This window comes from Equus caballus, chromosome 8 (assembly GCF_041296265.1).
Source record: "Equus caballus isolate H_3958 breed thoroughbred chromosome 8, TB-T2T, whole genome shotgun sequence".
In the NCBI taxonomy this organism is placed as follows: Eukaryota; Metazoa; Chordata; class Mammalia; order Perissodactyla; family Equidae; genus Equus; species Equus caballus.
The window spans coordinates 48,242,808-48,257,182 of NC_091691.1; positions in this window are offsets into that span (position 1 = coordinate 48,242,808).

The following is a 14,375-nucleotide window of genomic DNA, read 5'->3' on the forward strand; positions in this document are numbered from 1 at the left end:
GGGGGATAGTGAGAAACAGGGGAGAGAGGACGCGTGGGGCTGGAGCATGGAGTGTGGAGGGATTTTGTTTTTCTGAGCGAGATGCAGAGCCTTTGGAGGGTCCTAAGCACAGAAGACACTTGATCTAATTTCCATGTTAAACAGCTCATTCCAGCAGTAATGTGAAGAACGGACTGAAACGGAGCAGGGGCATAGGGCAGACAACTAGGGAGGACATTGTCAATCCGGGAGGGAGAGGCTGGCTGGGTCCAGGTTAGCAGTGGAAGCAAGGAAAAGAGGTCCAATTCTAGATGCATCTTCAAAGGAGAGCCCACAGGATTGGCTGATGGGTCGGAGTTAAGGAAGGAGAAAAAGAGAGAAGTCAAGGATGACTGACACTGAGGTTTGGGTCTGCCAATGGGACAGTAAATTTGCCCTTTACCAAGATGGGTAAAACCCCCCTGTCAGGCAGGTATCACGAACATGCCCATTTTACAGATGAGGAAGCTGAGACACAGAGAGGTTACCTGACTAGCCCCAGACAAAGGGATCCTCAGTGACTTAAGACATAGACAAGGACCCAGCAAATGGCAGAGCCTCATAAGCTCAGACTTTAAATTAAATTAGCAAAACAAAATATTTTTTAAATTGTTTCATAAAAATCAGGTAATGCTATTTTATTTCTGAAGCCTGCTCATCGCTGTTAGATGCCCACCCCCATGCCAGCAGGGAAGATGACTTCCCGGAAGTCTTGGCACTTCCGGTTCTCCTCGCAGGGCCACTCTTCCCTCGTGGAAAAGGAATTAACGGAGCTCCGCCTAAAAATACCAAACCAGCTCCTGGATCCCGGTACAAGCCACGGCTGCTGGAGCCCCAGCGTTAGGATAAGAGACGAAAAGTTAACAGCTCGGGAGCTTGCAGAGACTGCAGGGGCAAATGCAGAGACCGCAGGGGTGTGTCCGGGTGAAGAAACCCACAGGGACAGGAATTGGGAGACAGAGAAGAGAACCTGCGCGAACAGAGAACAAATTCATCAACTGAACGACTGAACGACTCATCAACCGAACCATGCGGTGAATTGTGTTACCATCCCCCATTTCCAGAGGAAGAAAGCAGGGCCGGGGGAGGTGAGGGGACTTGGCCAGGCCTCCCTTGGCCCATGAAGGCAGAGCCAGCACTAAAGCAAGGCCGGGCTGAGACTCAAGTCTGCTATTCCCATGTTTCTACGCTGCCTCCCAGGATGGAAACAGGACGAGTGAAGGAGGGAAGTCCCCAGACGCAGCATGACTGCTTGCATTAAGGGATACTGAGCTTTATCCAGCTCCAAGTGCCCCCAAACCTCGTAACCTCACAAAGTAAGAAATTTAGGGGGCGGGGTAGGGGATCAGAAACTAGATTTGAACTGCCATCTTGTCAAAAACCAAAGTTCCTAACCAGTTTACTGGAGAAGGAAAGTTGCTTCAAATACGGGCTGCAGAGTATCAAGAGCCCATTAGCAAGGTTGGAGGAACTCCATTAGAATTTCTTCAGGAGATAACTCTACCTTCTCCACCCAGTTAGGGAGTCTCCAGTCTACTTAGGAGGAAGCTGCCAAGAGGTTTGATCATCAGAGAGGAGACAGAACCACATCAATCAAGTAAGTATTTATTCAGTGCTGACATGACCAGAACTGTGATAGGCCAGCAAGAAATCCTGGTCCCTGTCACCAATTTGTTTATAATCTGGCTAAACAGAGATGGACTCACATAAAATGCTTTGTAAGCAATCTGCTAAGATTTAACCAAAGGCTAGCCCAGAATGGGTACTTAACAAAGAGTTGTTTCGGGAATTGTTTGTTCAAACTTGTAGGAGCTCAGATAGAGGAGAGATCCGAGGGCCTTGGAGCTGCTGGGAAGGCTCCATGGCTTGGGGTTGGAATGTGAGATGTGTGCTGGATGGAGATGGTTTTAGGCAAGGGAAAAGTATGAGCAAAGCTTTTATCACTACTGAGTCCTGGGGAAAGTGGATCATTGACCCAAGACGGCTGTCCGTTCTTAGGTCTCAGTTGTACACTCACTTCTGTTGTGCGGTGGACATCCCCTGATCTTCCTTACTGATGCAATGACCCATGGCCAAAAAACTGGACTTTATCCACAGCAGAACCTGCCATACTTGGTGGGTATCAGGAAATCCTGTGACTTGTCTGCCTACAGTTAGAGAGGTCCTGTCACTAGATGGAGAAGCTGTCCTTGTTAGCAGCAGGATACGAGTGTTTCTTTGCTATAACCTGGCACATACCCTTTGAGCTGTGGGTAAGGCTGGGGTGTGAGTTAGTTCTCTAAGGATGTATACAGGGGCATTCACCCTAAAGCTAAAGTAACTTAAGCTACAGGGCTGTCACTAGACAGGTCCCTTCCAAGCCTGGGAAGGGTCCAGGAGTGTGTTCATATGGTCACATTATTTGTAAAATATGCAAAAGTGATACATTTTAACCGCAATCAGTTCTGACCACTTTGTGTTTCCACTCCCACTTTTCTTTTGCTTCTCTGTGCCAGGTGGCTATGGGGTAGCCCCCCCGCTTTTGAGAAGAGGCAGGTGAGGCTACACTGAGGATGCATTTATTTGGAATTAGTTGGCTACATTGATGTGGCTTGCAGGTACTTCTGTGTATATCTAAGCTATTGCTAAGCCACCCTGGCATAGACATGGCTTCCAGAAATACTCTCTCTCTCTCCCCACCTGGTGGTGTGATGGGAAGAGGCAGGGCGACCGCGGGTATGGCAACATGCTTTGTCCTATGGCGCCTGGCACCTGAAGTACATGGGTCACAGAAGAGAAAAGAGGTTTGAAATGAATGCAGCCAGAAGCTGGCCTGCGAAAACTCCTTCCAGACCTCAGACATGTAAATGATAAGCCAAAGATTCAGTTCTCATTAACACCTAGTCAAAATGGACATTCACTCCTGTCAAGATAGGGGGGTGGGGGAGGAGCACTAGATGTGTCAGGGAGTTCCTCAATAAAAATACGCCTTTCTTCCTGGATTTGGAGCTGTTTGTAGTCTTTTTTCTAATTATTTTCTCATTCTAAATAAACATTTACTCAAATGTCTACATTTGTATTTGTGATTTTCTATTGTTTTTCTACAGGGAGTATAAGCTACAAGCCCCACAAAATCTCAATCCACCTCTTGAATGCCTGTAGTAGCTTCTATACCTGAAAATCACTCTTGCCGGGACTGTGGGAGACACTGATTCTGTCTCTGGTGGAGAGGCAGTGTGTCAACAATGGTTGGGGTCACGGACTCCAGGGCCAGACCGCCAGGGTTCAAATGCCAGGTACAGCATGAACCAGGGAGCCTTAGAAGGCACTTCATAGGTCTTAAATATATTATTATTGCTTTAGATACGTCAATTCCTGTTCTAAATACTTATTCAGATATAATGATTGCAAGATACAGAATTATAAGAAACAATTTGTAACCATATTTTATGTAGAGTAATTTTTAACTAAAACACTACATTAAAAGTAAAGAATGAACTGAGACTTTGTGCTCATTGCATTTGTTTCACACTACATGGTAGCATGAGGATAGAGTGCAGGTGTCAGGTGAATTCAGCCCGAAAAAAGCAGCGTGATAGAGAGAGAAGAGTCGATGTGAAGGTCAGAGGTCCGTTCAAGAATAGAATGATCCTCTTAGCTGCAGCGCTAAGCCGCAGAGGGGTTAAGGGCACCAACAGGTCTGCAATTCACTGAGAGGGTTTTACTGACCCCTCGTGGGAGAGAGAGGTTGGTGCATCCAATGAAGATCCCAGTTTGGAGAACTTCTCTCCCTACAATCCTTTAGGGAAAAATTTAAGGAGGAGGGTGAGAGGTACGTTACTAACTGCCCCGGTTCTTCCCATTCAACTTGAAACTCATTTACGACTACTTCTCACATCAGCTTTTTCCCTGACACCCTTCAGAGCTCTCATCAAAGGCAGGAGTCGTGTGATATCAAGAATATGGCCTTTGGTTGTTTAAAGAAAGGGATGGAGGAAGGAAAGGAGGAATGGGGGGGAGGAAAGATTAAAAAAAAAAAAGACCAATTTTGGATCCTAGCACAGCCACTAACTAAATGAAAAACTATGAGCTATTTGTTTAGCCTCTCCTAGCCTCTCCATCCTCATGGGAAAAATGAAACTCATAACCCTAGTGACTGAATCAGATGATACGTGTAAAGTGCCTGTGTGTAGCACACAGTAGGAGCTAAATAAGTGTTTATGTTGCTATCATTAAACATAATGATGTCATATTTATTCATTATCCTGATGTTCATTAGACAGTTACTTCACCTTCCTGTATAGAGCATCTTTTAAAAAGAGAGAGAAAAAATTAGAAGTTTCTCTTAAATGAAATTTCCTCATTTGAGACCAAGTTTGACACAGTCTCTGACAATACACACAGTTCTTGTCTAGGAAGCTTGGCTTCCCTTGTGCAAGCAGAATTCCAGAGGAGGGAGGGGATTGGAGGTGGGCACAGAGCACAGCACCTCCCTCCCTCCGCCCCCCCCCCCAGGTGGAGCCAGCAGGACGATCTTGGGCTCTCCTGTGTGTCTTCCCATAGGAAATGCCTGAGATCCCACTCAGAAGTAAATGCTCTTTGCCATGACAGGAAGGAGACAATTCCTATTTTCCCAGCCTGAAGTTGTAGGTTCTTAATGTTTTGGAATAGGAAGCCCTCAGCATTCCTGGGAGGATGGGCTGTCCCAAGCAGGGAGGTAGTAAGACGGAGGAGGTGGGCATTGGATGAGCACATAAGCTAACTTACTTTTCCCCATGGAAGGTACCATGGGCTGGGGGATGCCTCCTCACTCTTCTTTCCCTTTATTCCCAGAGGAGGGGAGACTGGGGCTGAAGGATAACAGACACTGAATTAAACTGAAGAGACTGGGTTAGAAGAAACCAACCTGCCTGGCTTGGAATAACGTGGCCAGACCCCTGGAATTATTCTCACAACTGTCCAGGCAACCCTGACCTCCAATTCGTCCAGCCAGGGCAGCCCAGAACCATGACTTTCTAGGCCACTCTCCCAAGGTCCCTATGCCCCACAATCACAGCTTCTCTTACTTTTCCTTTCTTTGTCTCCCCCTACACATCAACAGAAAAAAAATATCTTCTTCTATATGGTAAGGTATTAAAAGTCATTATTATTAAAATGTGAGAGGTTAGGTGGAGACCTCATGCACAGTATGCATATTTATGTTTTAAAAAAGAAAGGGGGTACTGATTTATACATGTGTGTATTTCCTAATATTAAAAAAAATGGAGGGTAAATAAACCAAATATTATTTATAGATGAATGGAGGGTGGAAGGGACAGGAATACAAGCCAGACCTCTTTGAATATATCTTATTTTGTAGAACTAACTTTGGAACAATGTACATATTTTATCTAATTTAAAATGAAATTAGATACATTAATGGATAAAGCAATTCCTAATATCCAAAAGTAAATCTGTGTACCCAGTTGGCAACATAACTACACAGAAAGAGCTGTTCTAAGGGACTTAAAAACAGTTATCTGACTAAATATCCACAGTGGAATACACCCTAATTATAAAAAGAACTGCAAAAAATTTTTTTAACTGTTTTCAGAAAATCATATTGTTGGGGATAACATTAATATTGTTATTGTGCAATAAATCAGATACATTTTTAAATGGTTGAAAAGAGATGTAGATATAAAATCAATGAAGCTAAATAAATAGCCAGTAGTCCTGAATTTGAATTGGAAGATTCAGTTTGAACTCATGGTATATTTTTTCTTAAAAATATTCCTAGCTCTTTCCACTGAAAAGACCAAAAACAATGACCAACCCCAAAGCATTGACACCCCCAACACCCAAATTGTGGCCTATTTATGCCATTTCTCACTAAACAGATCAGGACTCCTTGGAGAAATGTTCCATTCCAAATCAGTGCCGAAAATGTACAAGACGAGACTGGAAATCTTGTCATTTCAGAAAGCGAGGAAGCTCTCAAAGATGAACAGGTCTGTGTCAACAGCACTCAGGAGCCAATGTGAATAACTTCCCACTGTTCAAATATGGGACAATCGGAGTATCAATGAAGACAATAACTGTAAGATATTAAAACATATAAAATATATTTAAATCCATGAATTTATAATATTTATAAAAAACTTTTTGATCATCTTTGGAAAATGCTAAGGACTAACTCATTAGTCAATTAAACCAGAAATAACTACTCCTTGACTTTCTTCAGCAGATCTTACAAGTAAATATACCAGGTTGAAGCAAAGCCTTGCTTCACTGTAACAACTTTGGAGGAGAGGTACCATCTGATGGCTGGGAAGAGAGGGGAACCAAATAAATCCTAGTTAACAGGTTGGGCAGGTTAAGATGATGCTTTGAGTCTCACAAACTTTCCATTTCCTTCTGAGGAGCCTTGGCAGGCAGGGACTCTGCATGATACTTGTGGGGGTCACTAATATTCTTTTCTTTTTTTAAAACTGAAATATAATTCACATACCATAAAATTCACCACTCTAAAGTGGACTGTTTGGTGGTTTTTAGTATACTCACAGAGTTGTGCAACCCTCATCACTATCTAATTCCACAAGTTTTCATCACCCCAAAAGGAAACACTGTACCTGTTCTCAGTTATTCCCCATTTGCCCCTCCCCCAAGTCACTGGCAATCACTGAAATCTATTCTCTGTCTCCTCGGATTTGCCTATTCTGGACACTTTATTTACAGTCATGTGTTGCTTAACACCAGGGATACCTTCTGAGAAATGCATCCTCAGGCAGTCTCATCATTGTGTGAACATCGTAGAGTGTACTTACACAAACCTAGGTGGTATAGCCTACCACACACTTAGGTTATACGGTACTAATCTTATGCAACCACCGTTGTATATGCGGTCAGTCGTTGACCAAAACTGTTTGCAGCACACGACTGTAAATGGAATCAAACAATACATGGTTTTTTGTGTCTGGCAGTTTCTCAAAAGGATAAAACATAGTTACCATATGACTCAGCAATTCCAACCTAGTTAGATACCCAAGACAATTGGAAACATATATGCTTGTTTGCCCTATGTATATCTTCTCTAGTGAGGTTTCTGTTGAGATCTTCTGCCCATTTTTAAATTGGGTTCTTTGTTTTCTTACTGTTGAGTTTTAGGAGTTCTTTGTGCATTTAGGATACAAGCTCTTTATAAGATGTGTGTTTTCCAAATATTTTCTCCCAGTCTGTAGCTTATCTTTTCATTTTTTAAAGTGTCTTTCACAAAGTAGTTTTTAATTTCTAAAGATTTTATCTTTTTTCCTTTTTCTCCCCAAAGCCCCCCAGAACATAGTTGTATGTTCTTTGTTGTGGGTCCTTCTAGTTGTGGCATGTGGGACGCTGCCTCAGCGTGGTTTGATGAGCAGTGCCATGTCTGTGCCTAGGATTCGAACCAACGAAACACTGGGCCACCTGCAGCGGAGCGCGCGAACTTAACCACTCGGCCACAGGGCCAGTCCCGTAGTTTTTCATTTTAATGAAGTCCAATTTGTCAATCGTTTCTTTCATGCATCATGCTTTTGGTGTTGTATCTAAAAATTCATAACTAAAACCAAGGCCACCTAGTTTCTCTCCTGTGTTATCTACTAGAAGTTTTACAGTTTGGCATTTCATATTTAGGTCTATTAACCATTCTGAGGTAATTTTTGTGAAAAGTGTAAGGTCTGTGTCTAGAATTTTTTTTCCTGCATGTGTATGCCCAGTTGTTTCTGCACCATTTCTTACAAAACTGCCCTTTCTGCTTTTCATTATTTTTGTTCCTTTGTCAAAGATCTGTTGACTATATCTGTGTGGGTCTATTTCTGGGCTCTCTATTCTGTTCCATTGATCTATTTTTCTATTCTTTTGCCAATATCACACTGCCTTGATTACTTTAGCTTTGTTAATATGTCTTGAAGTCAGGTAGTGTGCATCCTGTAACTTTGTTCTTCTCCAGTATTGGGTTGGCTATTTTGGGTCTTTTGCCTTTCTGTATAAAACTTAGTATGAATTTGTTGACATCCATAAAATAACCTGCTGGGATTTTGTTTGTAACTGCACTGAATCTATAAATGAAGTTGGGAAGAAGTGACATCCTAACAATGCTGAGCTCTTCTATCTATGGACATGGAATATCCTTGATTTATTTAGATCTTTTTTTATTTCTTTCATCAAAGTTTTATAGTCTTCCTCATATAGATCCTGTACATGTTTTGTTATATTTATACCAAAGTATTTCAATTTTTTTGGTGCTAATTCAAATGGTATTGTTTCTAATTTCAAACTCCACTTTTTCACTTTTGATACATAGAAAAGCAGTTAACTTTTGTATATTAACTTTATATCTTTCAACCTCGCTATAATCACTTACTAGTTCCAGGACTGTTCCTGTCAATTCTTTAGGAATTTCTACATAGACAACCATGTCATCTCCAAACAGTTTTATTTCTCCCTTCCCAATCTGTATACTTTTATTTTGTTTTCTTGTCTTATTGCATTAGCTAGGACTTTAGTAAAATGATGAATAGGAGTGGTGAAAGGGGACATCTTTGCCTCATTCCCAACTACAGGGGGAAAGCATCCAGTTTCTCACTATTGAGGGTGAAGTTAGCTGTCGGATTTTTCTAGATGTTCTTTATCAAGGGGAGGTTCCTGTCTCTTCCTAGTTTGCTGAGTTTTCATCATGACTAGGTTTATTAAAAAAATCCTAAGTAGAGACTTTGTCAAATGCTTTTTCTCAATCTCTTGATATGGTCATATAATTTTTCTTCTTTAGCATATTGATGTGATGGATTACATCAACAGATGTTCAAATGTTGAACCAGGCTTACATACCTGGAATAAACCCTACTTGCTCATATTTTTTTATACATTGTTGGATTCAATTTGCTAATGTTTTTTGTTTTTTTACTTTTTATTGATATTATGATAGTTTACAACCTTGTGAAATTTCAGTTGTACATTATTATTTGTCAGTCATTGTAGGTGCACCACTTCACCCTATGTGCCCACCCCCTAATCCCCCTTTCCCCTGGTAACCACTAATCTGTTCTCTTTGTCCAATAATTTGCTAATGTTTTGTTGAGGATTTTTGCATCTGTGTTCATGAGAGATATTGGCCTGAAGTTCCCCTTTCTTGTAATATCTTTGTCTGGTTTTCATATTAGGATAATATTGGTTCTGCTTTTATTTTCTGGAAGAGATTGTAGAGAATTGGTGTACTTTCTCTCTTAAATGCTTGTTAGAATCACCAGTAAGTCCATCTGGGCCCATTGCTTTCTGTTTTGAAAGGTTATTGATTATTGATTCAATTTCTTTCATAGATATAGGCCTATTTAGATTATCTATTTCCTTTTTGTGTGAGTTTTGGTAGATTGTGTCTTTCAAGGAATTGGTCCATTTCATCCAAGTTATCAAGTTTGTGGGCATAGAGTTGTTTATTATCCTTTTAATGTCCCTGGCATCTGTAGTGATGGCACCTCTTTCATTTCTGATATTAGTAATATGTGTCTTTTTTCTTAATCTGGCTAGAGGTTTATCAATTTTATTGATCTTTTCAAAGAATCACCTACTGGTTTCCTTGATTTTTCTCTATTAACTTCCTGCTTTCAATTTCATTGATTTCTAATTTTTATTATTTTTCTTTTAATTACTTTGGATTTAATTTGTTCTTCTTTTTCTAGTTTCCTAAGATGGAAGCTTAGAGTAATCATTTTAGGTCTTCTTTTCTAATGTATACGTTCAATGCTATAAATTTCCCTCTAAGAGCTGCTTTCACTGTATCCCACAAATTTTGTTAAGTTGTGTTTTCATTTTCGTTCAGTTTGAAATATCTTTTAACGTCTCTAGAGACTTCTTTGACCCATGTTACTTAGAAGTGTGTTGTTTAATCTCCAAGAACTTTGGGGTTTTCCAGCTATCTTTCTGTCCAGTCTATTGACGAGCCCATCAAAGGCATTCTTCATTTCTGATAGAGTTTTTTATTTCCAGCATTTACTTTTGATTCTTTTTTAGAGTTCCCATCTCTCTTCTTACATTGTTCACTTTTTCCATTAGAGCCCTTGGCTAGGAGTTAACCCGTGTCACTGTGTGCTGTGGCTGTAGCAGAGGCTGAAATTTTCTCTGGTGTCCTTATTTTTGTCTCCCCTATTGTCTTTGGGTTTCCCTAGAGACTTCTTATCAAATAAGGTCTGAGATATGCCATCCTTTCAGTAGTAATCCTGTTAGTATACAGAAGCCCTATTGATGTGGTGGTAAGAAAGCCTTCTATAGTTCTATGGTTAGGTCCAAATCTTTTGGTGAGCTGTCACCTTCACAAGTGCTTCTCAGCATTTTTCCCCCCTAAGTGAGACAGGAAGGCTACAAGGGGGCTGGAGTTGGGTATCTGTCTTCCCTCAAGTAGAAGCCTAGAGTGTGCTGGAGTTGAGTATTTTGTCAGTCAAGCTCTGACAAAACAGTTTCCGTTAAAGGTAGGCCTTGTTAAGGTGAACAGAATGCTCTTCTCCAACAGAACGGCTACTTTTCCCTTTCTCCTGTTAGAAGCACAAGCAAATTTTTTTGTCTTCACTGTGAGAACCTCGTAGGTCTCCTGATAGTAAAACTTACAAAAGTATGCCCTGTGCACCCCCTCCCGCCCGGAGGTTTTAACCCTCACATTTGTCCTGAGCATCCAGCAATTCATCAAGTACAGTTTACGGTTTCCTACCCTTGTACTGGTTATAGCATGGGTTTCAGTCCTGGGCTTCTGCTCCAGTAAGCTGTGATTCTCTGTATCTGCCTGTCACTGTCTACAACTTTTGGAGCAGTGGTTTGCCTGTGACCTCAGTTCTCTGATAGATCAAATAAGAGTTGTTAGCTTTCACCTTGTTCATCTTTTGTCTTATTGTGAGGACAGGGGTGTTAGCTTCCAATCTCCTTACATGCCAGACCAGAAACCAGAAGTCCAAACCTGTTTATAAAGGCTAATAACTATCAAGGTAAAATGGAGACAAGATTAAAGTGCAAAAGGGCAGGGCTGGCCCCGTGGCCGAGTGGTTAAGTTCGCGTGCTCCGCTGCAGGCGGCCCAGTGTTTCATTGGTTCGAATCCTGGGCGCGGACATGGCACTGCTCATCAAACCACACTGAGGCAGCGTCCCACATGCCACAACTAGAAGGACTCACAAGGAAGAATATACAACTATGTACCGGGGGGCTTTGGGGAGAAAAAGGAAAAAATAAAATCTTAAAAAAATAAAAAGTGCACAAGGGCTGTCACAGGGAGACCAGATAGAACGCTTCTGAAATTACCCAGTTGCTGGTAAGCCCCTGACAAAAGCAGTGGGAGTGGAGATGAGGAGTAGATTCAAGAGATATTTCCAAAGAAACAATAAGAGGATCCAGCAAATAACTAGAGGTGATAAAAGTAGTCAAATATGACTGAAGTTTCTAGTTTAAGGAACTGGGTAATAATACTATTAATTAACACAAGTATATTGGAAATAGTGAATTTAAGGTTGGGACATGTCAGGTTTGAGGTGCCTGGATATCTATTCAAATATGCCCAAAGGAAGTGGGAAATAAGAATCTGGTATCAAATCAGAAATCTTTCAAACATATAGACGATAATCTAGCCATAGCAATGGTGAGATCATCAATATAGAATATGAAGGTGAATAAGGAACAGCATGTAACATACCAGCATTTTTATAGATTAAGGATATCATTACCTTCTTCTAAAAACAGTCAAAATTTTGAGCCAATTATTTCCTTTGAGATTTATCCCCACATTCATAAACTAGGAACTGCCTACATATACCACTTCCGTTAATTTGGGTGGATTTAAGTTAACCTCTCAATGAAATCAAATCATTTCTCTAAATCTGTTGAGAACATTTTCTCTATATGTAGAATAGTTAGTAACACAAGCCCAAATTCCCATCTAAACCTGTAGTGGGCAGAATAATACCCCCTGCCCCCAGAGATGACCATTTCCTAATCCCTGGAACGTACGAATATGTTATGTTACATGGCAAAGGGAACTAAGGTTGCAGGTGGAATTAAGGTTGCTTACTAACTAAAATTAAAGAGATCATCATGGATTATCCAGGTGGACCCAATGCTATAAGAAGCGTCCTTAAAAATGGAGAAGTGGGGGCCGGGCTGGCCCAGAGGTGGAGCAGTTAAGTGCACACATTCCGCTCCGGCAGCCTGGGGTTCGCTGGTTCAGATCCCGGGTGCGGACATGGCACCGCTTGGCAAGCCATGCTGTGGTAGGCGTCCCACACGTTAGCTCAGGGCTAATCTTCCTCAAGTAAATAAATAAATAAAAAGTAAAAATTAAAAAAATGGAAAAGTGGAAGAGACAATGTCAGAATGATGCAATGTGAGACTCAACTGGCCAGTGCTGGCCCTGAAGATGCAAGGGGCCAAGGAACATAAGCTGCCTCTACAAACTAGAAAGAGCAAAGAAATGGATTCTCCCCAAGAGCATCCAGAAAGGAACACAGCCCTGACGACAACTTGATTTTAGCCCAGGGAGACTCACACCAGACTTCGGACCTCCAGAAACGCAGGCTCATAAATTTCTATTGTCTTAAGCTACTCTGTTCATGGTAACCTCAAGCAGCAATAGGAAACTAATACAGCACTCTTGTACCCTAACATATATATTAAGAGCATTTAATCTTTCTGAACTTCAGTCTTTCTTCAGTATGATTTGACCATGGTCAGTAGCCAACGGCTCTCTGGTTTTACTGTTTTTCTATGTTTCCAATTAAATCAGGGTTAACTTCACCTATAAAAGCTTTGCCCAAACTGTACGTCAATGCTCTACTCAAGATATTAATTAGTGTTCTGTGGAAATAAGGGAGAGGAAGGGTGGGTAACACTCTTAAATATGAGAGAAACAATTTACATTGACTTAAAAATCTGCCTTTCAGAAAGCTGCCGTATCTGAGAATGCAAGCGCCTGATATGAAGGGGCACCTAGAGCATGAACACATCATTTCTGATTAGGGCAGCACTGACTTGTCTCATGGATATGTCATCACTCATTCTATCTTACAAGCCTGTCGCTGCTCTGCAATGCACCGTGAAAAGTTTTCATTCTAAGTTTGGGAAATGATACACTATAAGCCTAACAAACAATTTTAACTTCTGTAAAAGATGAATAACAGCCAATGATAAGAAATGTAAATCAGATTTTCTAAAATGGCTTTATTTTAAAAACCTATACAGAGTTTTGATTTCTAAAAAATATTGCCATGAAATAGCTAATTATACAGTAACAGAAATAAACTCCCAAAATACAGCTAATTAGAAGTTATCCAAACATAAATTCACAATTTTGAAGCTGGAATACATATGCTTTTTTCAAATAACAATTAAAAAAGATTGTTTCAGATGATCTTCCTCTTAAACATCCGATACATATACTTAATCTTTTGAACTAAAACTAGACAACCTCTCAATAACTTCACAAATAAATGCTTTTATTAACTTGGAAAACAACCCCCAAAGCATTCAATTATTGATTTAGTCACAAAACTCTAATAAAGCCAAACAAATCATTGCTTTAAAATGTATACCTCTTGAAAATGAAATCTACATCTGAGTTGTGAAGAATAAACTTTTTATAGAAAAGTTGAGTCTTCCTGGCTAGTGGATTTATTTCCTAATAAACTTATCCTATTCAGACTCCTTTCTCAACATATCCTAATCCTGAAAGAGTGTGAGGTGTTAAAATATGAACAGCTTCTTTGGCCCTTTAGATGCACGTGCCGTCACTGTAAACAAGCGCAATGAGAACCTTCTGCAGGCGGCATCTATGTCTTACACGGAGGGGGAGATGTATGTTCTTCTTTCTCAAAGACATGATAATTTCCTTCCCAATAATAAAAGATTTGATGTGCAGAGATTTGTCTCCAACCACCTTAAGAATCAAAATTCATGTATATGTTTATAACAAATAGTTTCAAAACATCAGAGAAAAGCATTATACAATGCTACTACATCAAAGGTTTTATTAATGGTAAATGTTTGCATTTATTTTTAAAAGCTTAGCTCTTGCTGAACACTTTTTTTAACAAAAGCTAATAAGCAAGAATCATTTGCCCTACAAAAACTATATTGACAAACAAGACTTTAAATTTATTCAAACGAAAGGTAAAAACACTAGAATAATACAAAGCAAAACACTGCTATGAGTCGAACTGCTTTCTATCACTGAATATACTACATTTAGTAGACACAAGCATACTGAACTGAACAGAAAAACAATGTTGTGGATTCAGTCTAAGGAAGACTAGCATTAAGAATGACATGCAATTCGTGATTTCCTTAAAAAAAAATTTTATAACCAAATCATGAGAACAAAAGGTCATTTTTTATTAGA